This window comes from Elephantulus edwardii, unplaced genomic scaffold, assembly GCF_000299155.1.
Source record: "Elephantulus edwardii isolate Elephantulus edwardi_28Jun2011 unplaced genomic scaffold, EleEdw1.0 scaffold00407, whole genome shotgun sequence".
NCBI classification, from domain to species: Eukaryota; Metazoa; Chordata; class Mammalia; order Macroscelidea; family Macroscelididae; genus Elephantulus; species Elephantulus edwardii.
In genome coordinates this window covers 1170626-1194237 of record NW_006400157.1, presented here as the reverse complement: position 1 = coordinate 1194237, position 23612 = coordinate 1170626, and the positions used below count along the sequence as shown (strand labels likewise).

General features: G+C 38.5%; 1 protein-coding gene and 1 pseudogene across 1 annotated transcript in view; one reads left to right on the top strand and one right to left on the bottom strand.

Annotated features, from left to right (window-relative positions):
- The window catches only part of LOC102862673 (amine oxidase [flavin-containing] A-like), a 232016-nt gene that overhangs the window by 180987 nt on the left and 27417 nt on the right, over positions 1–23612 (bottom strand). The window lies entirely within an intron of this gene.
- On the top strand, positions 20860–23082 carry LOC102857399 (annotated as a pseudogene).

Sequence of the window (23612 nt, the reverse complement as noted above, 5' to 3'; positions counted from 1 at the left end):
ATGATACCTTTGACATCCTCCCACAACTCATCTGGTCTTCGCTCATTAGTGTTCAAAGCCTCAAACCTGTTCCTGAGATGATTCTGAAATTCAGGGTGGATGAAATCAAAGTCATATTTTATTACTGGAGGAAGGAGAATTATTTCCACTTGATTCATAACATTCTGCATTTCCTGGCTAGTTCTTTGCTGTCCTACGATAAATGACCTGTAGACTATCAACAGTCTACTATATGCAGATGACACAACCCTGCTTGTTGAAAGTGAGAAGGACCTGAATCTCTTGCTGCAGAGGGTCAAGGACCCCAGCCTTCATTATGGATTGAAGCTCAACATCAAGAAAACAAAGAATCTCACCACTGGGCCAATTAGCAGCATGATGATAGATGTTGAAGAGATTGAGGTAATAAACAGCTTCAATTTGCTTGGCTCTACAATCAACACTGTTGGTACTAGCAGCCAGGAAATTAAAAGGCAAATTGCTTTTATAAGCTCCCTTAGGTTCTGTTATTCTGGGAATATCTTGGTCTCTCCTTCATATTTTATGGACAATTTGGCTTGGTACAGTATTCTTGGTTGACATTTGTCTTCTTTCAGTGTTTGATATATGTCTTCTTGCTCACATGGCTCACATGGCTTCTGCTGAGAAATTGACAATCTAATTTGCTTCTGCTGAGAAATTGACAATCTAATTTGCTCTCCCTTATAGGTTACTCTTTGTTTCTCCCTTGCTGCTTCCAAAATTCTCTTCTTGTCTTTGGTTCTGGCAAATTTGACTATGATATATCTTAGTATTTTTCCTTTGGGCTCTATTCTATGTGGTGTTCACTCAACTTATTGAATAAATAGTCTCTTATTCTTCATTATGCCTGTGAAGTTTTTTCTAGAAATTCTTCCACAAGTTTTTGGTGTTTTTAGTTGCTTCTTCCTGTTCTGGGATTCTGATGACGTGTATGTTATTTCTCTTGATGATGTCCCTCATTATTCTTAGGTTTTCTTCTTTTTCCTCCATTTTTTATTCTGCTTTTCTTGCTCTCTCAGAACAGTGGTACTAATTCTATCTTCTATTTCACTGGTTCTGTGTTCCATCTCTTCAACTCTGTTCATATGTCCTTCCATTATGTTGACAGCATCTGAAACATTGGACCTCATATTTTGGATCATGGTTTCTTGTTTTTCCAGAGCCTCTAACGCCTCATTTGTTTTATATGCATTGTTTTGGATTGGGGTGTGGTGGTTTTTCTTTTAAGCTCCTCCTAGTTTTTGCTTGCAGTGTCCTATCATTCTTCAAGTTTCTCTTTCACTCATTGAAAATATTTAATCATTGGGGTGTTTGTTTGTTTGTTTGTTTTAATTCTGTGTCAGAAAGTTCCATCAGACCTTCTGGCTTCAAGCAATCCGTTGATACTGTATCACTTTTAGGGGATGATATCTTACTTTCGGCATGTGTAGGGAGTGAGGAAGCCTGCTTCTTATGTGACATTGCTGTGGTAGAAGTTTTCGTGCCTGAGGTGATAGCCGGTTCTTGATCTGAGATCACTGCTCCAGAAGAAAGTTGGGCAGGCACATGCAGATGCAGGTAGAGTCGGTGCTCACACAAATGCTGGCAAGGTTGCAGAGAAACTCGAACCCTTTTTCATTGTTGAAGGGAGTGTAAATTGGTGCAACCACAATAGAAGGCAATATGGCACTTTCTCAAAAAGTTGGAAATAGAAATACCATTTGGCCCAACAATTCCGCTACTGGGAATATACCCTAAAGAAAACAGAAATGCCACTAAAGCAGTTATATGTTCACCCATGTTTATTGCAGTGTGGTTCACAATAGCAAAGTGTTGGAAACAACCCAAGTGCCCAGAAACAAACAAATGGATAGAGAAACTTTGGTACATTCGCATAATGGAATACTATGCTGCACTATAAAACAACGAACTCACGAAATAGTATACAAAATGGATGACACTGGAGGACATTATGCTGAGTGAAATATCTTAGTCACAAAAAGACAAATACTGCATAGTGCCACTGTTTTAAAGTGGGACTGACATAAAAGTTGGGGGAAAACTAAGAGAGGATAAATAATGTATACTGCATTGAAGGAGATGAGGGAAAAAACTGTTTAGGAGTAATGTATGCTTAGGTATTATTGTCAGGACAGGAGTCCAGAATGAAAGCTGCATTGTGGACTGGGGGGCAGGGGTAGATTGTATAACAATGAAAACATTTTATTTGTTGATATTTTACTTTTCCAAGAGAAAAGTGAACTGGCTGGAGGAGTGGGCAGAGAGGAAAGTAGTGTGCAACACTGAAAGAATGGGAATCCAAAGTCTCTGTAAACTTTAAAAGGAAATTAAAATTTAAAAAGACAGACAGACAGCATTGGGAAAATCTGCTGTCAGAGACCTCTCCAAAGTATTGACAGGTAATGATGTCAATCTGGAGACTAAGGTGTTCCTGATACAGGTCATGGTCTATGTAATTACTTGTTATGCATCAGAAAGCTGCACAATTACTAGGGATAATCGCAGGAGAAATTGATGCCTTTGAGCTGTGGTGCGAAGAGAACAAACAAATTTGTCCTGGAGAGGGTGAAACGAGGCTGCTTCTTTGAGGCAAAGATTCTGCAGCTTCATCTGCCATATTTTGGACATGTTGCAAGAGAGGAACTTCATGCTTAGGAGGGTAGAGGGTTAGGGTTAGGAGAGAAGAGACTGCAGTTCCTTGTCTGTAGGGTCATCCTAGGAGCCAAACAGGTCAAGAGGATCTAAGACAGAGAGCTACAAGAAGGGGAACGATTTTCCCAGCATTCTGGAAGAAGGAGAGCTACATGAGACACACCTGCACACAAACTGATTATGTTAGTATCTCTGATCTCATGCCACTCCAGAGAAAAAGGAAAACATTAGGTTTCAGGAGAGAAGGAACTTGAAAGTTGAAACACTCATACCCAGAGCCAGCACTTCAAGTACTTGCAGGGGTTTTCATGATGTTATGTGCCGTCAAGTCGCCTGTGACTCATAGCGACCCTATGTATAACAGCCCTAAATCCTGTTCTATTCTATGCCAATCTCACTGTCTGACACACCTACCCCATTACCCCAGTCACTGAATCAATCCATCTCATTGAGGGTTTTCCTCTCCTGCACTGTCCCTCCACCCTCCAAAGCGTGACATACGTCTGCAAGGACTGGTCCCTCCTGGCAACATGTCCAAAGTATGTCATACGAAGCTTCAGAATCCTTGCTTCCAAGGAACGGCCTTTTAAAACCCTCTCTAGGACAACCCTGTTTGCTTTATTAGCAATCGATGTTATATTCAATACTCTTCTCCAACAAGACAGCTCAAAGGCATCAATTCTCCCTACTCATTGTACAGCTCTCTGACACATAGCAAGTGATTGCAAAGACCATGGCCTACATCAGGTGCACCTTAGTCTCCAGAGTGGCATCATTGCTCTTCAGTAATTTGGAGAAATCTTTAACAGCAGACCTTCCTATCCCGATACATCTTTTAATTTCCTGGCTGCTGGTGTAGAGTGATCATTGTGGAGCCAAGCAAACAAAAGTTGATAACAATCTCAACTCCTCACCATCCATCCTGATTGGCCCAGTGGTGAGAATCTTTGTCTTCTTGATAATAAGCCTCAATCTATATTGAAGGCTGCAATCCTTGACCTTCTGCAACAAGTGATTCAGGTTCTCCTCAGTTTCAGCAAGCAGGGTTGTGTCATCTGCTTAACGCAGATTGTTGATGAATCTTCCTCCAATCCTGATGCTACATTTCTCCTCACAGAGCCCAGCCTCCCAGATACTCTGTTCTGCATATAGATTGAAAAAGTATGGATATAGGACACATGCCTGGTGCACATCCTTCCCAATTTTGAACCATGCAGTGTTTCCTTGCTCTGTTCTGAGGACTGCCTCTGGTCCAAGTACAGGTTTCGCATTAGCAAAATCAAGTGTTCTGGGATTCCCATTATTCTCAGAGTCAGTCACAGTTTGTTGTGATCCATAGTCTAATGTCTTTACACAATCAAGGAAGCACAGATAGACATTCCTCTCGTACTCACTGCTTTCAGCCAAGATCCATCTAACATTAGCTACAATATCCCTAGTACCACGACACCTTCTAAACCCAGCCTGGAATCCTGGCAGTTCTCTGTTGATGTGCTGTTCCAGTCATTTTTTTAATAATCTTCAGCAGAATCTTGCTTGCATGTGATATTAGTGATATTGATTGATAATTTCCACACTCTGTTGGATTACCTTTCTTTGGAGTGGTAAAAAATATAGATCTCTTCCAGTCAGTTGGCCAAGTGGTTGTTCTCCAGATTTCTTGGGACAACTTGATGAGTACATCCAGAGCAGCATCTGTTAGTTGAATTGTGTCACCTGGTACACCATCAATTCCTGGGGCCTTATTTTTTGCCAATTTTTTCAAAGCACCTTGAAACTCTTCCTTGATTACCATAGGCTCTTGCTCATATGTTGCTTCATGAAATTCTTCTGTGTCTACCAATTCCTTTCAGTACAATGACTTTGTGTACTCTTTCCTACTCTTTTAATACTTCCTGGATCATTTAATACTCTGCCCAAATCATCCTTAAATATTGAAACTAGAGGTTTTAATTTGTTCTTCAGTTCCTTCAGCTTAAGAAATGCTGAGCGAGTTCACCCGTTTTGATTTTCTGACTCCAGCTCCTTGCACATTTCATTGCAATATTTTACTTTGTCATCCCGTGCTGCCTTTTGAAATCTTCTGTTTAGCTCTTTAATATCTTGATTTCTTCAATCTGCATTATCTTCTCGGCGCTCTAGTGCAATATTCAGAGTCTCTTCTGACATCCATTTTGGTCTTTTCTTTCTCCTCTGTTTTATAATGACTTCTTACACTCTTCGTGGATGATATTCTTTATTTCCTCCCACAACACATCTGGTCTTCTCTCATTAGTATTCAAGGCTTCAAACCTGTTCCTGAGATGGTTTTGAAACTCAGGTGGGATAGACTCAAGGTCACATTTTGGTTCCTGTGGATTTTATTTCCTTTTCCTTAGTCTCAGCTTGAACTTGCATATGAATACTTGGTAGTCGGTTTCACAATAGTACCTGACCTAGTTTTTATAGCTGATATTGAGCTTCTCCAGAGGTTTTTTCCATGAATGTAATCAATCTGATCCCGATGCATATCATCAGGTGAAATCCAGTGTATAACCTCTGTTTATGTTTCTTATAAAATGTATTTGAAATTAATAAATCATTGATTGTGCAAAATTCAATCATTCTATCTCTAGCTTCATTTCTGTCACCAAGTCCATGTTTTCTGACTGATCCTTCTTCTCTGTTACCAACTTTTGCATTCCAGTCATCCATTATTATTAATGTATCTTGATTGGATGTTTGATCAATCTCAGACTGTAAAAGTTCATAGAAATCTTCTATTTTTCCTCTTTGGCTTTGATTCTTGGTACATACATCTGAATGATAGTGGTATTCACTAGACTCCCTTGTATTTCAGGACACATCTAAAAATGACTTTTTAAACTACGAATGCAACCCCATTTTTCCTCACCTTTTTATTTCCAACATAATAGATCATATGATCATCTGGCCCAAAATGTCCCATGCCAGTCCTCATCTCACCAACACCTTATATGTCAATATTTATGCTTCCCAGTTCTTCCTTAACAATATCTAATTTTCCAACATTCATGGTTCTCACATTCCATATTCCAGTCACTAATGTCTGCTTACAACTGTTCCTCTTCCCCAAAGTCTCTGTAAAGTTTTACTGAAATAAATAATAAATTTAAATTTAAAAAAATTTAAGTTAGAGCAAGGAAGGCAATGGATTTATAACTGCTCATGCTAATAACACTGTGTCATGGCATGCAGGAGGAATAGTGGAACTGTATCCACATTTACAATATTCTTCATACCAAAACCATTTATGGAAAATAGGAACTGCATTGGAACATGTATCTCTGGATTGGAAATGATCATATTGTTAATATTTCTAGCCATAAACTTAAAAGATTATATTGTTCAAAATTATTTGTTATACATTTGTTTAAATTTTCCCTCTTTTAACAACTGGGATCTAGAGGGAAGAGAATAGATCAGAGAATGGCCAAAATTATTGGAGCACCTATTGCTGCCAGTTTAGGGCCTGTGTCAGGAAAAGGAAGTCTTACTCATAAACAGTGCCATCCAAAGGTAATAAAGGAGGTCAGAATTGCTTCCACTGTGGAAAGATAGGCAAGGAAGTAGAGAGGAAGTTCCCACTCACTTGCTTAAAGTATGGATTTGAAGGAAACATGGCCAAGGGTGGCTCACATCAGATCCTCATGGCTGACAGGACTGACAGGCCCCAGCTTCCAGCTGGAAACAAAGGATGATCCTTTGTTCCAATCCTCCCAGAAGAGCTGTGGGTGAGCATTAACATTAATTGTAAGTATATTCATTTTCTCCTTGACACAAGAGCCTATTATTTGGTCCTAAAAGCCTTCTGAGGTCCCAACTCTTCTCACTATATTTTAGTTGATGGAATTGATGGAAAACCTCACTAAGCAGTTCCTTGCTTCACCTCTGCCTTGCATGCAGACTTTCGAGCTGTAAAACAACCCAGTGGTAGATGGAATTTGCTCCAGGACTTAAAAAAAATAAATGACATAGTTGAGCCTCTACATCTTGTGGTTGCTAACCTTTATACTGTAATAGACAAAGTGCTAGCCAATAAGTCTTTTATTTTAAGAACTACCTTCCCTCTGTAGCTTGATTTGTGCCACTGTTAGAACCTATACTTGGAATATTATTGCTTTCATTTTTTTACTCATGTACTTTTAACTTGTTAGTTAAATTTGGGTCTTCTAGGTTGCATGATGCATCCTCAAGGATATGAACATGTATGGCTAAGCACAATTGATAACAGTGCATCTGAATTCCAAAATCAATCTCCACAACAGTCTGTGTGTTTCCTGTTCCCAAAGGGGCCCTTTAGAATAGTGAGAGAAGATCTTTACCCTGAAACCTACAGCGTCCCTTTTCAGCAGGAAATAGCTAAGAGAATACGCCATCCCCTTTTCCTTACGAATCAGGGTGAAATCTCTCTCATGGAGGAGTGATAGGGAATAGCAAAGGATACACTGACAAAGGAGATTAATCAAAACTGGCTTTGACAAGCACTGTGGCAATGGGACAATTAAAACAGACTTTCAAGGGGAAAAAAGAGAGGAACGAACTGGGGGCATAGAGAAAATAGTGCAACAATGAATGAATGGAATCCAAAATCTCTGTAAGTGTTCATTAAAATTAATAAAATAAAATTTAAAAAAGAATGTCAATAAAAATTTTTTAAAAAAGGGATAAATAGTGAACATTACATTAGAACAGATGAAGGAAGAACTGTTTAAAAGGAATATACAGTTAGAAATTATTTGTATGACAAATGTCCAGAATAAGAGGTGTGTAACAAAGTAGACTGGGGAAGAGGAGGTGGGACAGAGGGAGGAAATTATGCAACAATGAATTAATTTCTTTTTTAATTATAAAAAAAGAATGGAGTGGTGGTAAGGAGGAAAATGTGCAGCAATGAATATACAAGAAACTCAACTTTTCTGTAAAAAAATAAAAATAGAAAGCATATTCCAATAGAGTGAAAAGAAAACCTGTTGACTGGGAAAAAAAATTGGCAATACAATTTTAGACAAGGGTCTCATATTAAAAGTTTATCCTACAGGGAGGGAAGGAAGGAAGGAAGGGAGGAAGGCAGGCTGAAAACATAATTACAAAATTGACAAAAAACATGGAAATAATTTTTCACAGAGGATAATACTAGGATGGTCAATAGACACATGAAGAAATGCTCCAAATCCCTGGTAATAAGAGAGATGCAAATCAAAACCACAATGAAATACCATCTCACTCCACTACCAGAGACAAAGTTTAACAGAACAAGTAATCAGTGTTGGAGAGGATGTGGCAAGATAGGAACTCATACATTGTTGGTGGGATTTTAAAATGGTACAACCACTCTGGAAGGCAGTTTGGCACTTCCTCAAAAAGCTGAACATAGAAATTCCATATGACCCAGTTATTCCATTGCTTGGAATATACCCTGAGAGAATAAGAACGGAGGTGCAAATGGAGACTTGTATGCCCATGTTCAAAGCAATGTTATTCACCATCGAAGGAATATGGAAACAGCCCAAATGTCCAAACACAATCAAATGGAGTGAAAAATTATAGTACGTTCACATGATGGAATACTATGCAGCACAAAGGAGCAATGATTTTGTAAATTACTACCTACCATTATGCTAAATGAGCTAACTCAATCACATAATGACAAATATTGTATAAAACAATATTGTAGAACAAGTATGGGATCCAAGGGGGGTGGGAGCAGAGGAGTGAGAATGTAAAAGGTGTTATTAATCATAGGGCCACATATTTTAAAGGGGGGGCGGGGACCAAGGAAGTGGGAAATATCCTGTGTGGAAAAACAATGTATACAAAGTTTGCAAATAAACTGTATTAAAAAAAAAAGTTCTAACAATCAATGTAATTCATCACATTAACAAAGCAAAGAAAAAGAACCACATTATCCTATCAATTGATGCAGAAAAAGCCTTTGGCAAAACCCAACACCCATTCCTGATAAAAACACTCAAGAAAATAGGATTACAGGGGAATTTCTTCAACATAGTAAAAAGTATTTATGCAAACCCGAGAGCCAACATCGTTCTCAACGGAGAGAGGTTAAAGGCATTCCCTTTAAGAACAAGAACTAGGCAAGGATGTCCACTCTCACATCTCTCATTCAACATTGTATTGGAAGTCTTAACGAGAGCAATAAGACAAAAGAAGAAAATAAGAGGTATCCAAATTGGCAAAGAGAAGGTAAAATTATCTCTCTATTCAGATGATATGATAGTATACCTAGAAAACCCTAAAGACTCAGGAAGAAAACTATTAGACATAGTTGACCAATTCAGCAAAGTAGCAGGATACAAGATCAACTACAAAAATCAGTTGGATTTCTCTACAGTGACAAAGAGAATACAGAGCCTGAACTAAGAAAAACAATATCCTTCATAATAGCGAATCACAAGATTAAATACTTTGGAGTAAATTTAACCAGAAGCACAAAGGATCTATTCAAAGAAAATTACAAAACGTTAGTACAAGAAACAAAAAGAGACCTGGAGAAGTGGAAGAATATCCCTTGTTCATGGATAGGAAGACTCAATATTGTGAAAATGGCAATACTACCAAAGGCAATTTACGCGTTCAATGCAATCCCAATAAAAATACCAGTCCCATTCTTCAAGGAGATGGAAATGGTAATCTTCAGCTTCATTTGGAATGGAAGAAAGTCCCAAATAAGGAAAGCACTCCTTAAAAATAGAAAAAAGGTAGGAGGCATCTCACTCCCTGATTTCAAATCCTACTACACTGCCATGGTGGTTAAGACAGCATGGTGCTGGGACAATGACAGACACATAGATCAATGGAATAGAACTGAGAACCCAGAAATCAGCCCATATACATATGGTCAACTGATTTTTGGCAAGGAAATGAAACCAGTTAAGTGGGGAAACGACAGCCTTTTTAACAAATGGTGCTGGCAAAACTGGAACAATATCTGCAGAAGACTCAAGCAAGATCCACACCTCACTCCATATACAAAAAACCAACTCAAGGTGGATCATGGATCTAGGACTAAAACCAAGGACTATAAGGTTCATTAAAGAAGAGCTTGGAAGAACGCTATAAGTCCTAATCCACAACATAAAGAGTCTTCCAAGTATTCTGAAAAATTTACAACCAGGAGAAGATAAAAGAGATGAATGTGACCTTCTAAGAATCAAATCCCTATGCACATACAGAAACTTCTCCAACAGGATAAAAAGGGAAGCCACAGACTGGGGAAAAGTATTTGGTAATGACATGTCAGATAAGGGACTTATATTCAGAATTTATAAAATACTTGAACACCACAACAAGATAAAGTTAAATAATCCAATAGAAAAATGGGCCAGGATATGAACAGACACTTCACCAAAGAAGACATTCAGATGGCCAAAAAGCACATGAAGAAATGTTCAAAATCCCTAGCTCTAAGAGAGATGTAAATTAAAACAACTATGAGATATCATCTCACCCCAGTCAGAATAGCAAAATTTAACAGAACAGCAAGCAACAAATGCTGGCGAGGTTGTGGAGAAACTGGAACCCTCATTCACTGTTGGTGGGAGTGTAAAATGGTGCAACCACTTGTGGAAGGCGGTATGGCGCTTTCTCAAAAAGTTGCAAATAGAGATACCATTTGACCCAGCAATTCCACTACTGGGAGTATATCCCGAAGAGGCCATAACTGACATCCAAGCAGATATATGCACACCCATGTTTATCGCAGCTCTGTTCACAATAGCAAGGAATTGGAAACAACCCAGGTGCCCATCAACAAAGGAATGGGTAGAGAAGCTGTGGTATATTCACACAATGGAATACTACACTGCATTGAAAAACAAGGAATTCATGCAATACTATTCAAAATGGGTGAACCTGGAGGACATTATGCTGAGTGAAATATCTCAGTTGCAAAAGGACAAATATTGCATGGTGCCACTGTTGTAAAGTGGGATTGATATCAGGGTTGGGGTAAGACTGAGAAAAACTCGATAAATTATGTATACTGCACTGAAAGTGATGAGGGACTGAATAATTTAAAAGCGATGTATGATAGGGTATCATGGTTATCACAAGAGTCCACAATTAAGGTTGCATAGTGGAATGTACTTGGGGCAGTGGGAGGGGGGCGGGGGGGGGTTGTGTACCAGGCAGGGAGGGTTTCTTTTACTTTTAAAAGAGAGGAGTGAACGGAGGGGGGGGGGGGGGAGCTGGGCGGGGAGAGAAGTGCAGCAATGAATGAATGGAAATCCAAAATCTCTGTAAATGCTCATTAAAATTATTTTTTAAAAAATTACAGTCAAGTTCTGAATGCCTTATCAACTATAGACTTCTATTTAACTGTGTGAATTAAAATAAATTGTGAATAACATGGCAAAGAATGGAAATTTATTTGGAAATGGGCATTGTGTTTATTTGGAATTTGCACATATGTCAGCTTCTTTTTATACGTGAATAAGAGATTGATTTGAAACTTAAAACTGAAAAAGTTATGTGTTAGTGATGTACTCTTTCAACTTACATATTAAATATATATGTTTAATAAAGTGGGAAAAAAAGTTCCTTTGTTCAAATGAAAATGAAAGCACTAGGTACCAAAACCTCTGGGGCAGCTAAGGCAGTCCTCACGGGGCAGTTCAGAGCAATAGGCAAACATATGAAAACGAAGAAAGAAGGAAAATTAATGATCTAACTCAAGGACTTCATCAAATACAAAGAGAACAACAATCTAACACCACACCCTTTAGGTTAAAGGAGATTGATTATAAGAGTTGACATCAGTGAAATAGAAAATAGAAAAACAACTGAAACCATCAACAAGACCAGAGCTGGTTTTTTTGAAAGGATCAATAAAATTGACAGATCATTGGCAAACTCACGAAAAAAAGAAGACACAAATAACTCAATTAAGGAATGATAGAGGTGACATCACAATATAACTAGAAGAAATTAAATCTATAATTATCATAATATTGTGAATACCTATACTCTGATAAATTTGAAAACCGAGAAGAAATGGACAAATTTCCTTGAAACTCATGACCTACCCAAATTGACAAGAACAGATGTAAAACATGTGAACAGACCCGTCACAAAAGAAGAAGTTGAACAGGTAAAAAAAGACTCCCCGAGAAAAAAAAAATCCTGGACCAGATTTCTTCACGGTTGAATGCTACAGAAAAATTCAGAGATCATCTGTAACCACTTTCACTTAAAGTATTTCAAAAACTACAAAAAGAAAGAACGCTCCCAGAGACATTCTATAAAGCAAGCATAACCATAATACCAAAACCAGGCAAAGTTATTATCAAAAAATAAAACTACATACCAATATCTCTCATTAACATAGATGCAAAAATCCTTAACAAAATCCTTGACAATAGAATCCAACAGTACATAAAAAAAATATAATTCATCATGACCAAGTGGGATTCATAACACATAACACAAGGATATTTTAGCTAAAGAAAAGCAATTAACCTAATTTTTCACATTACCAAAGCAAATAAAAAGAACCATGTGATGCTAGCGATTGATGCAGAAAAGGAATTTGACAATATCCAATATATCTTCCTGAGTAAGACATCCAACAAAATAGGAATCGAAGGAAATTTCCTCAAAGTAGTGAAATGTATTTATTCAAAACCAGGAACCAGTATCATTATCAAAGGAAAAAGACTAAAAGCATTTTTCTTGTGAATAGGGACTAGACAAGGATGACCACTGTAACCACTTCTATTTAATAACGTATTGGAAGTGCTTGCTAGGGCAAAATGACAAGTGAAGGAAATTAAAGGCATTCATACAGATTGGAAAAGAGTTGGTGAAACTGTCGCTATGTGCAGATGATATGAGAATGTACGCAATAAACTCTAAGGACTCAACAACAACAACAACAAAACTGTTAAAGACAATGGATCAATTTAGTATAGAGGCAAGAGAGAAGATCAATATTTACAAGCCAATAGAATTCCTTAACAACAACCGAAGGTAACTCAAAGAAGGAAATCAATGCCATTGACAGTTGTTGTGTTGTTAGGTGCTGTAGAGTCAAGTAGGACTCATAGCGACCCTATGAACAAAAACATCTGAGCCCTGTTCTATCCTGTGCCATCCTCACACTTCCTGATACTCAAGATCCCATTGTGGTAGTCATCATATCAGTCTTCCTGACTGAGGATCTCCCTCCCCTTCGCTGACTCTCCACCCTTCCCAGCACCATTGTCCCTCTCCAAGGACAATGCCTATCAACATGCCCAAAGTATGTGAGGCAAAGCCTCATTATTTTTGCCTCCAAAGAGCACTCCTGCTGCACCCTCTCCAAGACACATCTGTTTGTTCTCTTGGCCACCAAATTTTGGGAATTAAGAGACAAACATCCATGGAATGTTCAGTGCTCTTTTCCAACACCACAGCTCAAAGGCGTCAATTCTTCTGTCATCCTTATTCATTCTCCAGCTCTCAGATGCATAAGAAGTGATCAGAAAGACTATGGCCTGAATCAGACACATCTTAGTTTTCAAACTGACATCATTACTCCTCAATAATTTGGAGAGGTTCCTAACTACAGATTTCCCCAGCGCAATGCGTCTGTCTCCTTACTTCCTTACTGTTAGTACCAAGGGTGTTAATTGTGGATCCAAGCAAGATGAAGTTGATGACTATTTTGCCTATCAGTCCAGTGGTAAGAATCTTTGTTTCTTGACATTGTGATACAATCCTTACTGAAGGCTGCATTCCTCGATCTTCTACAACAAGTACTTCAAGTCCTCCACACTTTGAACAAGCAAAGTTGTGTCATATCCATAATGCAGGCTATTTATTGATGAGTCTCCCTCCAATCCTGATGCCATGCTCTTCTTAACAGAATCCAGCTTGATTGAATTTTGTATTTATAATGTTTTATTCATTGTAAATTCCTTTTTTTAAAAGACACAAATGATGAATTTGCACATGGATCCCACCTGATGAGCTTCATAGGAATCAGATTGACTACATTTGTGGAAGAAATCATTGAAGAAGCTCTATATTGGCAGTCAAAACTAGGCCAAGGGCAGATTGTGGGTCACAGCATCAATTACTCTTATGCAAGTTTAAATTGAGGCCGAAGAAAATAAAAATAAGTCCACAGAAACAAATATAGGATCTTGAATCAATCCCATGTGAATTTCAAGATCATCTTAGGAATAACTTTGGGCATTGAACACTAGTGGTGACCATTTACAGTATGCAACCACAAATTTTGGGAATTAACCTAAGAGACACAAAAAACCTGTACAGAAAAAAAAAAAAGAAAGAAAGAAAATAAAAAACCCTACAAAACACTTCTGCAAGAATCATTAAAAGACTGTTTACTTAAAATGCAAAAATGGGGGGTTTTTATGGATATTTTAAAAAATTATAACCCTACCAAAGAAATCTACATGGTGGACACAATCCAATTATAGACACCAAATTCATTTTTCAAGGATATCCAAAGGGAAATGTTAACATTTATTTGGAGTCAAGAGACCTCAGATAAGCAAAGTACTTCTGAAAAACAAAAATTAAGTAGGAAGCACAGCACTCCTCAATCTCAAAACCTACTGTTGTTACTGTTTTTATGTGCCATTGAGTCACTTGCAACTCATAGTGACCTTATGTACAACAACTCTGAACCCTGCTATATCCTGTGTCAATATTATTGTCTCTGATACACTTACACCGATTACTCCAATATACAGTGGTACTATCCAAAACAGTTTGGTACTGTTTCAATGACAGGCACATAGACCAATGGAACAGAATAGAGAACTCAGAAATGGACCTATCCTATCTATGGTCAACTGATATTCTACAAGGAAATAAAACATATCAAATGGGGAAATGACAACCTCTTCAATAAATGGTGCTGGCAAAACTGGACTCCTACCTGTAGAAAACTGAAACAATATTCACATTTCACATCATATAAAAAAATCTAGGTGGATCAGAAACCTGAGAGTAAAGTCCAAAATCATAAAAAAAAAACCACCCTAAACAAAAAACTGGAACCAAGCTTAGAAGACCTAGTCTGGGTATAAAGAAACTGTGAAATACACCCAGAAAAGCACAATCTGGAGAGGATAAAACTGATGAATGGGACATTCTAAAGATTAAATCCCTGTGCACATAAAAAACTTTTTCCAAGAGAGTAAAAAGAAAATCCGCCGACTAGGAAAAAATATTTGGCAATAGCATCTCAAACAAGGGTCTCATATCAAAAATTTACAGCATCGACTGGACCTCCAGAAGGAAAAGCCTGATAACCCAATTACGAAATGACCAAAAGACATGGAAAGACTTATCACAGAAGAAGACATTCGGATGGCCAACAGACACATGAGGAAATGCTCAAAATCACTAACAGTAAGGCGGGTGAAAATCAAAATCACAATGAAATACCATCTCACCCAGTAGCAGGGGTAAAATTTAGCAGGGCAGCAAACAATAAATGTTGGAGAGTTGAGAACTCTCATACTGAAAAATGGTACAACCACTCTGAAAGGTAGTTTGGTATTTCCTCAAAAAGTGAACATAACAGTGATGTTATGCAATATTCGTCCTCTGTGACTGAGATATTTCACTCAGCAAAATTGTTAGGGTCGTGAGCTCCTCTCCCTCCTTTTCCCAGAATAGCCACCAAAATGAATCACAGGAAGCAGCAGCTGTAACTCTGGTAGCGATCCGTTTCCCAGGAATGACTATCTACTTCCCCCAGTCTGCTCCCTTATCTTATAAAAAAAGAGCTGTGAACAGCCTCTCTCTCAACTTCCTTGTAAGACAATATAAAAAACCCCACTCTAAATTTAAGTAGAGAGCTCTGGTGGCCTAGTGGCAAGCTGCACTGCAATCCTCAAAGCACACGGTTATAGTCCACCAGCTGCTCTGAGGGTGAAGGATGGGCAATCTCTTCCTGACTACCTGCCTCTGAAAACCCACTGGAGAGTCATCTATGGGTCGGTTCCAACTCTATAATACACAAGAACTTTAAGTAGCTGCTGGTTAGAGTCAGCCCAGGAGTTTCTCCTCAATAAACTGTCTTTCTTGGCCTGAACTGGGTTCTGTCCTTCCTCAGTGACCCTAACTAAAATCATCCAGTATCACCCATGTTGTGTAATACTTTATTAGTTCCTTGTTTTTCAGTGCTGCATAGTATTTCATTGTGTGAAAATACCATAGTATTATTGTTAATGGGTTGCTTCCATCTTTATGCTATTGTGAATAATGCATCAAGTATATATATGTTTGGGTAGCAGTTCTGGTTTTTTAGGTTAGGGGGAGGGAAGAAATTATGCAACAATGAATGAATTTTTTTAAAGTGAACTGTGGAAAGGGTAGGGAGAAAAAATGTGCAATAAATGAAAGAATGAATATCCAACTTTTCTGTAAAGTGTCATTAAAATCACAATAAAATTGAAAAAAAAACCCAACCCAAACCCCAAACTCTAAACATTGAAACTCCATATGACCACGTGACCCAGCTATTTCACTACTAGGAATACACCCCAAAGAAATTAGAACAAAGACACAGAGATTTATACACCAATGTTCATAGCAGCATCATTGACCATCACAAGAACATGAAAACTGCCCAAATGTCCAACCACAACTGAATGGACTGAGAAAATTTTAGTACATTCACACAATGGAATACTATGCAGAATTTAGCAGCAGCAATTTAGAAAAATACTACATAACTTGGGAGAGACTGGAGAGTATTATGCTGAGTGAACTAACTGAATCTCGTAAGACCAAATACTGCATAAGACCATTATTGTAAAAATAGAAGGAAAATACATGCATGGGGATGGGAGGGGGGAGGGGTAACAGCAGCAGATTGGGAACGGGTAGGGGCAAAATCACAGTTGTACAGTATGGTGGATGGAAGGAGAAGGTGAAGGAAATTGAAGTGATCCAGTAGGGACCTGATAAGACAGGGTAATGGTAGACACAATGCATGGGAAAGACTGTATGAAACACAATGTGAATGAAGAATGGTATGAAACACAATGTATACAAACTTTGTAAGCAAATCAATATAAAATTTAAAAAACAAAAAAGAGCAAATTATAAACAAAGAAATATTTAAATATTTAAGCTCTTAAGAGAAAGGATATGCAAATGATTCTCTCAGTATTAGAAACTGACAGACAAGTGTCTGTACTCCTAGAGCAAATCCTAAGGACAAGTAAACCTCAAGATAGCATGGCTCCTGAGGCAAGTTGCAACTCAAGGTCCTCAATGCCTGGAGATTCTGGATGTTGGATCAATCAACAGGGCCAAGGTCTGAGGCCTGAAGGGTTGGGAGAGACTGACTCCTGTTATGCTTGCTCAGCAGTGCCATTGCCCTAGTACACTGAGGGAAAACTACCAGTAGTTCAAGCTGAGTTTAGAAGATGCTATTGTACAAGAGATAGCACTTTTAAATGTCAGATGGGTCTTGGCAGAAAGCAAAGACTACCAGCAGAATGTCTATTGTGTTTTACAGACTATGAAAGGTTTAGTCATTGACTGCATGGATCATAAAAAACCTATTATTAGTATTGACAAGAATGGGAATCTCAGAACATTCAACCATGCTCCTATGAGACCAAGAATCTGTTGTCCCAACAAAGCAGGAAAACACCGCATGATGACTTAAAATCAGGAAAAGTGTATGTCCGGGTTGTATCTTTTTCTCCAAATCTATCTAACCTGTATGCTGAACAAGTACTTCAAGAAGTTGGACTCTATGAAGAAATATGTGGCATCAGGGTGAAGACTCATCAACAACCTGAGTTATACAGATGATACAACTTTATTTGTAGAAAGTAAGGAGAACTTGAAACACTTACTGCAGAAGATCAAAGACTAAAGCCTTCAATATGGATTGCATCTCAACATCAAAAAATCAGAACTGCTACCCAAACAGATATATATGCACACCTATATTTATTCACAAAAGTAAACAGATGGAAACAACCCAAATGCCCATCAACAAACGAATGGATAGGAAAGTAGTGGTATATTCAAACAATGGAACACTATGCCACACTGATAAACAAGGAATTCATAAAATACTATACAAAATGGGTAACCCAGGAGGACATTTTGCTGAGTGAAATATCTCAGTCAAAAAAGGACAAATACTGTATAAGGCCACTGTTATAAAACAGGACATACATGGAGGTTGGTACGAAACTAAGAAAAGAGGGAATGATGTATACTGCATTGAAACAGATGAGGGAAAGAACTGTTTAAACGGAATATATGATTAGGTATTATTAGTATGACAATAGTCCAGAATAAAAGTTGCATAACAAAGTTGACTGGGGTGGGAGAAGAAATTGTGCAACAATGAAAGAATTTCTTTTTTTTAAAGAGAAAAGCTAACTGGGGTAGGAGGTGAGTAGGGAAGAAAACGTGCAGCAATAAATGAATGGAAATCCAAGTTCTCTATAAACTTTCATTAAAATATCAATTGTTGTTATGTGCTGTCGAGTCGCCTGTGACTCATAGTGATTCTATGTACAACAGCCCTAAACCCTGCTCTATCCTGTGACAATCTCACTGTCTCTGACACACCTACTCTCATTACCCCAATCACTGAATCAGTCCATCTCAGTGAGAGTCTTCCTCTCCTTCCCCTATCCTTCCAAGCATAACATCCCTCTCTAAGGATCGGTCCCTCCTTGCAACATTTTCAAAGTATGTCAGAAAAAGCTTCAGAATCCTTGCCTACAAAGAGCAGCTTGGTTTCACCCTCCCCAGGATGAACATGGTCATTCTCTTGGCAGTAGAGTACAGTCCATTCAATACCCTTCTCCAACACCACAGCTCAAAAGCATCAATTCTCCTTCTATCATCCATAGTAATTGTTCAGCTCTCTGATGCATAACAAACTATTACAAAGACCATGGTTTATATCAGACACGCCTTAGGGTCCAGACTGATATCCTTGCTCTTCAGTACTTTGGAGAGATCTCTGACAGCATACTTTTCCAATGCAATACGTCCTTTAGCTAAAATTTAACAAAAAAAAAATACAAAAAAAAACCCAAAAAAAACAAAACCACCTCACCACTAGGCTGAAAGGCAACATCATGATAGGTAGAGAAAAGATTGAAATTGCCAATTATTTCATCTTACTTGAATCCACAATCAACACCCTTGCCACCTGCAGTCAAGAAAAAGATTTATTGTGTTTGGAAAGTGTGCTGTCATGGACCTCTCCAAAGTACTGAAAAGCAATGAGGTCAGTCTGAAGCTATGGTCTTTTCAGTTACTTGCCATGCATCTGAGAGCTGAATGATGATTACAAAAGAAGAATTGATGCCTTTGAGTTGTGGTGTTGGAAAAGAGTACTAAATATTCCATGGTCTGCCAACATAACAAAAAAGTATGTCTTAGAGAAGGTACAGCCAGAGTGTTCCTTGAGCATATTGCTAGAAGAAAATATTCCTTGGAAAAGGACATCATGCTAGGAAAGGTCAGTGAAAGAGGAAGACCCTAAATGAGATGAACTGATACAGTGACTACAGCAATGTGCTCAAGTACATCACAGATGATAAGGATGGTATAGAAAAGAGCAAGGTTCTGATCTGTTGTCATAATGAGTGACTTAACACTACATAAGAACAAATAGCAGATCATCATCAACTTTATTTCACTTTATTTGTCAAATGCTAGTCAAGGGAGCTCTATTGGCCTAGTAGTAAGGAGTTGTACTGCCAACACAAAAGTTCGCATTTTGGATCCACCAAAATTTGGATCTACTCTGGTAGAAAGATGCAAATTCAATCCTGTGTGATTACCTGCCTCTGAAAACCCAGTGGAGGGTCAGCTATAGGTTGGTTTCAATTCGACAGTACAGAGGGAGGCATAAAATTTAAAGAAGAGCAAAACAACTATGAGATATCACCTCACCCCAGTAAGAATAGCAAAATTCAATAGAACAGCAAACATCAAATGCTGATGAGGTTGTGGAGAAACTGGAACCCTTATTCACTGTTGGTGGGAGTATAAAATGGTGCAACCACTATGGAAGGTTGTATGGTGCTTTCTCAAAAAGTTGAAATAGAAATATCATTTGACCCAGCAATTCCGCTATTGGAAATTTACCCTAAAGAAACCATAACCGCCATCCAAGCAGATATATGCACATTCATATTTATTGCAGCTTTGTTCACAATAGCAAAGAGCTGGAAACAACCCAAGTACCCATTAAGCAATGAATGGATAGTGAAGCTCTGGTATATTCACACAATGGAATACCAGGCTGCATTGAAAAACAAGGAACTCATGCAATATTATACAAAATGGGTAACCCTGGAGAACATTATGCTGAGTGAAATATCTCAATCACAAAAGGACAAATATTGCATAGAGCCACTGTTGTAAAAAGGGACTGACATCAGGGTTGAGGGAAGACAGAAAAGGAAGGGAGGAATGATGCATATTGCATTGAAACAGAAGAGAGAGAGAACTGTTTAAAAGGGACATATGAGGCGCGCTCTGATAGCCTAGTGGCAAGAAGCTGCACTACAATCCCAGAGGTGCACAGTTCAAATCCACCAGATGCTCTGCTGGAGAAGGAGGAACAGTCTCCTCCTGTACGAGTCAGAACTGATTTGACGGTACATACACAAAAATAATAAAGTTAAAATTTTTAAAAAGGGACATATGAATGGGTATTCTTGTCATTACAGAAGTCTAGAGTGAAGGCTGCATAGAGGAGTGGACCTGGGGGGGGGGAATTGCATAATAATGAAAGAGTTGTTTTCTTTTCAAGGAGAAGAGTGAACTGGGGGAAGGGAGCGGGTAGGGAGAAAATGAAACAATGAATGACTGGAAACCCTAAGTCTCCGTAAACTTTCATTAAAATTAATTTTAACATGCAAAATGGACTTTTACCACAAATGAAATGAGTTGCAGTGTCTTAATGTTACTGGTATATATTGTAGAAACTTTTTTTTACAGACTAACTGGATTATGTAATGTAAAATTAAAGACATCTGAAACTGTTAAAAAATTAATTTTAAAAATTCAATAAGAGATAAAATTGTGATTTGAAATAAAAAGTAACAAAGAGGAAAAGATGAGAATTCAACAAAGAGTCTAGTTTAAATATTTTAGAAAATAAATAGCAGACCTATATACAATAAGGGAGCCATGAGCAGGGAAATCCTTTATATCGGCAGCAAGATCATCCTTATTTCCAAAGCAGAGATCCGTTACGAGGGCATCCTGTACACCATCGATACTGAGAACCCCACCGCAGCCCTCGCCAAAGTTCGGTCCTTTGGTACGGAAGACAGACCAACAGATCGACCGATACCACCTTGAGATGAAGTCTTTGAATACATTGTATTCCGAGGAAGTGATATTAAGGATCTCACTGTGAGCCATCAAAAACACAATGTTCTTTGCCACAGGACCCAGCCATTGTTCAGTCTTCACTAGGCTCCTCTACTCCTTCATTCCAGTCAGTGGATTCCTATGAATCTTTAAGCAGGATGCCGACGTACAGTCAGTTCAGTCCAAGTTCTATAGTCGGGCAGCAGTTTGGTGCTGTTGGTGTTGCTGGAAACTCTTTGACATCTTTAGGAACAGAAGCATCTTCAAACAGTGGTACCTTATCCCAAAGTAGTGCCGTTGGGTCTGCCTTCACACAGGATTCAAGATCTTTAAAACCACAGTTATCGCAAGATCGTTCAAGCCCTCAGACCCTTTGATAAAAAAGCCCAACCATGAAACAAGCAGTACAGACGGCCTCAGCCCACTTACCTGCTCCAGCACCTGTTGGGAGAAGGAGCCCTGTATCAACCAGGCCTTTGCCATCTACCAGGGAAAAAGCAATAGAGAATCAAGAGCACAGGTGAGTTGAAGCGCTTAAAGTTCCAAGGCCAGAAAATGAGCAACTTAGAAGTGAAAGCCAATACAACCATGAGATATCATCTCAGCCCAGTCAGATTGCAAAATTTAACAGAACAGCAAGCAACAAATGCTGACAAAGTTGTGGAGAAACTGGAACCCTTATTCACTGTTCTTGGGAGTGTAAAATGGTGCAACCACGGTGGAAGGCGGTATGGCGCTATCTGAAAAGGTTGCAAATAGAAATATCATTTGACCCAGCAATTCCACTACTGGGAATATACCATAAAGAGACCATTACTGGCATCCAAGCAGATATATGCACACCCTTGTTTATCGCGGCTTTGCTCACAATAGCAAGGAGTTCGAAACAACCTAAGTGCCCATCAACAAACAAACGGTTAGAGGAGCTGTGGTATATTCACATAATGGAATACTATGCTGCATTGAAAAATGAGGAACTCATGCAATATTATTCAAAATGGGTGACCCTGGAGGACATTATGCTGAGTGGAGTATCTCAGTCACAAAAGGACAAATACTGCATGGTGCCATTGTTGTAAAGCAGGACTGACCTTGGGGTTGTGAGGAGACTGAGAAGGATGGATTCAATAATCTATACTGCATTGAAACAGATGAGGAAGAAAACTGTTTAAAGAGGGAACATTATTAGGTATTTTTGTCATGACAGGAGTCCAGAGCAAAGTCCAGAGTGGACCTGGGGGGAGGGATTGTAAAACAATGAAAGAGTTTTTCTTTTACTTTTCCAAGACAGTAGTGTACTAGGGGGGAGGGCTAGAAGGGGAGAAAAGTGCAACAATAAATGAATGGAAATGCAAAGTCTGTAAATTTTTATTGAAATTAATAATAATTTTTTTAAAAGAAAAGAAATGAAAGCAAAAACAAGTAGCTCCAGGTGCTCCTTCAGCTCCAAGGAGAGGCTGTGGGGGTCATCTAGGTGGCAGGGGAAGATTTGGTATTCGGAGAGATGAGCCAATGAAATTCAAGAAAGACTTTTACTTTGAAAGTGCAAATGCACAATTTAACAAAGAAGAAATTGACAGAGAGCTCCATAATGAACTCAAATTAAAAGAAGATAAACTTAAGAAGCACGAGAAACCTGTAAATGGTGAAAATAAAGGAGACTCAGGAGTGGATACCCAAAACAGTGAAGGAAATGCTGATGAGGAAGATCCACTTGGACCTAACTGCTATTATGACAATAAGAAATCCTTCTTTGATACTATTTCATGTGACGATAACAGAGAACGGAGACCAACATAGGCTGAAGAAAGAAGAGTAAATGCTGAAACATTTGGAATCCCACTTCGTCCAAACCGTGGCCATGGGGGCTACTGAGGCCGAGGAGGTCTTGGCTTCCGTGGAGGCAGAGGGCGTGGAAATGGCAGAGGTGGCACCTTCGCCAGCCCTCGAGGGTTTCGTGGTGGATTCAGAGGAGATCGTGGGGGCAGAGAGTTTGCAGAGTTTTAATATAGGAAAGACAACAAAGTTGCTGCATAGTCTACAAGCAAATCTGAAAGTAGAAATTGTAGCTCTTCATACTCCTGAAAATTGGTTTCAGTCTTTTTGAAGAAGGAAGAAGTGAATTTGCTATATATATTTGTCACCAGCACTGGGTTTTGTTTTGTATTTTGTTTTATTTTCTTGCTTAATTTCAAAGATACAGTGAAATGTATGAGAGCCAGAACCTAATGGGACTGCCTTATTTTTTGGGTCTCACAGGTTTCTACCTTTGACAATGTACAGTCTTAATGTTTCTGTTGCTCTCTTTAGTGGAAAATATTTTGTGCTTTTCTTTTCTGACAGGTTTCTGTCTTACACAGGTTCCAGATTTTGCAGTTGCCTTAGGGAAGGGGAAAGAAGGTTAATCTTTGAAAATGAGCCTTTTAAAATATATCTGAAATAGTAAAAGGTTATATGATATTTTTTAATGTATAGAACCATCTCAGGAACAGATTTGAGGCTTTGAACACTAATGAACGAAGGCCAGATGAGTTGTGGGAGGATATCAAGGGTATCATCCAGGAAGA